This window comes from Oncorhynchus gorbuscha, unplaced genomic scaffold (genome assembly GCF_021184085.1).
Source record: "Oncorhynchus gorbuscha isolate QuinsamMale2020 ecotype Even-year unplaced genomic scaffold, OgorEven_v1.0 Un_scaffold_1887, whole genome shotgun sequence".
NCBI classification, from domain to species: Eukaryota; Metazoa; Chordata; class Actinopteri; order Salmoniformes; family Salmonidae; genus Oncorhynchus; species Oncorhynchus gorbuscha.
In genome coordinates this window covers 25,001-27,500 of record NW_025746542.1, presented here as the reverse complement: position 1 = coordinate 27,500, position 2,500 = coordinate 25,001, and the positions used below count along the sequence as shown (strand labels likewise).

At 54.2% G+C, this 2,500-nt stretch overlaps 1 pseudogene; it reads right to left on the bottom strand.

Annotated features, from left to right (window-relative positions):
* LOC124024502 overlaps window positions 1-1,097 on the bottom strand; it is a 12,917-nt pseudogene extending 11,820 nt beyond the window's left edge.
* Window positions 1,098-2,500: the final 1,403 nt, after the last annotated feature.

Sequence of the window (2,500 nt, the reverse complement as noted above, 5' to 3'; positions counted from 1 at the left end):
AAGTGTCTGACATCCAAATAAAACCAGAGTATTTTGACATGTTGTTTTCCTGTTTAGTTTTCAAGGAACATGTGTCTTCATACGATTATTCCTCAAGATACGATCCCCATTTTCCTTATCTGTCTGATTGTCAGGTTGAGAACAAACTAGCGACTTATATAATTATAACCCCTTCTACCACTTATTAAGTACCAGTCATTGCCCCCATTTTCCTTGTAACATCAGAGTTCAGCCCTTCCTGTTCCTGCCTGACTTCCATTGGAACTATCTTATGTCGTTTTGGTACCAAGTTATTTGTTTGGATTCAAATGGATGGGTTGCCAATTGTTATTTCGGCTAACTACAATATGGGAATGTTATGAAAGTTATTTCTGAGTGAACCTGGTGTGAATGTAAATATAATTAAACTTTCCCGACAATCTACGACAATTCTATTATGTTGAGACTTTTTAATTAAGATACAGATCAATATAATGCAAGATCAGACACACACACACACACACACACACACACACACACACACACACACACACACACACACACACACACACACACACACACACACACACACACACACACACACACACACACACTCCAGTGCAGTACTTACATGTGGCTCACTGTGCATTAGCGCCTCGCGTTCTGGCAGCTGTCTGGTAGTACTGAACTCCACCTTGGAAGCTATGTTCTTCACCACCAGTTTAACGGAAGCGTAGTCCTTGGCAGAAGACACATTAAAGGGGTAGGGCCCAGTCCCGGACCCGAGTTCGGCACCGTAGAGAAGTGATACGGGGACGGGGTCAAGAGGAGGCCCTTCTTGTCCCCAGTGAGGATATAGGAAGCCACGATGAGGAACATGACGGCGAGGCCGAACAGGAAGCTGTACAGTTTAACCTTCCTGAAGCAGGTCAGGGTGCTCGTACCACATCCCAGGGTGACCGGGGCCAGGGTCCGTGGAGATGGAGAGGGTCACGTTTCACCTCCAGCACGGCAAACAGGCTCATGGGGCTGTCGTCCGCCTGTGGATTCAAAGGTCTCTTCCTGTAGTCCTCCATCGAGGAACCCAACAGGGTGTATCCGTAGTCCATGTGTGTCATGGTGACAGAGAGGTGGGGTGATGCTGGGCTGGCTAGGTCTGAGGACCCACTGTGGTGGTGGGGTGATGCTGGGCTGGCTAGGTCTGAGGACCCACTGTGGTGGTGGGGTGGTTGGGGTCTGGGTGGTGGGGTGGTGGTGGGCTGGCTAGGTCTGAGGACCCACTGTGGTGGTGGGGTGGTTGGGGTCTGGGTGGTGGGGTGGGGTGGGGTGAGGTGGGGTGATGTTGGGCTGGCTAGGTCTGAGGACCCACTGTGGTGGCAGGGTGGTTGGGGTCTGGGTGGTGGGGTGGTGGTGGGCTGGCTAGGTCTGAGGACGCACTGTGGTGGCAGGGTGGTTGGGGTCTGGGTGGTGGGGTGGTGGTGGGCTGGCTAGGTCTGAGGACCCACTGTGGTGGCAGGGTGGTTGGTTCTGAGGACCCACTGTGGTGGTGGGGTGATGGTGGGCTGGCTAGGTCTGAGGACCCACTGTGGTGGTGGGGTGATGGTGGGCTGGCTAGGTCTGAGGACCCACTGTGGTGGTGGGGTGATGGTGGGCTGGCTAGGTCTGAGGACCCACTGTGGAGGTGGGGTGATGCTGGGCTGGCTAGGTCTGAGGACCCACTGTGGTGGCAGGGTGGTTGGGTCTGAGGACCCACTGTGGTGGTGGGGTGATGCTGGGCTGGCTAGGTCTGAGGACCCACTGTGGTGGTGGGGTGGTTGGGGTCTGGGTGGTGGGGTGGGGTGGCTAGGTCTGAGGACCCACTGTGGTGGCAGGGTGGTTGGGTCTGGGTGGTGGGGTGGTGGTGGGCTGGCTAGGTCTGAGGACCCACTGTGGTGGCAGAGTGGTTGGGTCTGGGTGGTGGGGTGGGGTGGTGAGGTGATGGTGGGGTGGTGGAAGCCCAGCTAGGTTTGCTCAGCCTCAGAGACTTGGTGGTGGCGGAGGAAGGAGAGGTGGTGGTGGTGGAGGAGCCAGTGAGATGGGAGGAGGAGCCAGTGAGATGGGAGGAGGAGCCAGTGAGATGGGAGGAGGAGCCAGTGAGATGGGAGGAGGAGCCAGTGAGATGGGAGAAGGAGCCAGTGAAATGGGAGGAGGAGCCAATGAGATGGGAGCAGGAGCCAGTGAGATGGTAGGAGGAGTATGATGGTTGTGGCCCAGGAGGATCATCCATACTGGGGGTGGGATACTGCGTGCAGACAGACCACCTCCTCAACCACTACTGGAGCCCTGGAAAGAGGAAGAAGAAGAAGAAGAGGGATGAGTGACAGAGAAGAAGGAAGTGGACTTCTAGTAGAACTTCCTGTTTCCTATTAAAAATAACTTTATACTTAAGTTTCTAGCTGATTCATCCACAATATAAAATGCTGGATTAAAAACAACCCAATTTGAGTTCCTTGGTAACCCAACACTGGGTCAATACTGGACA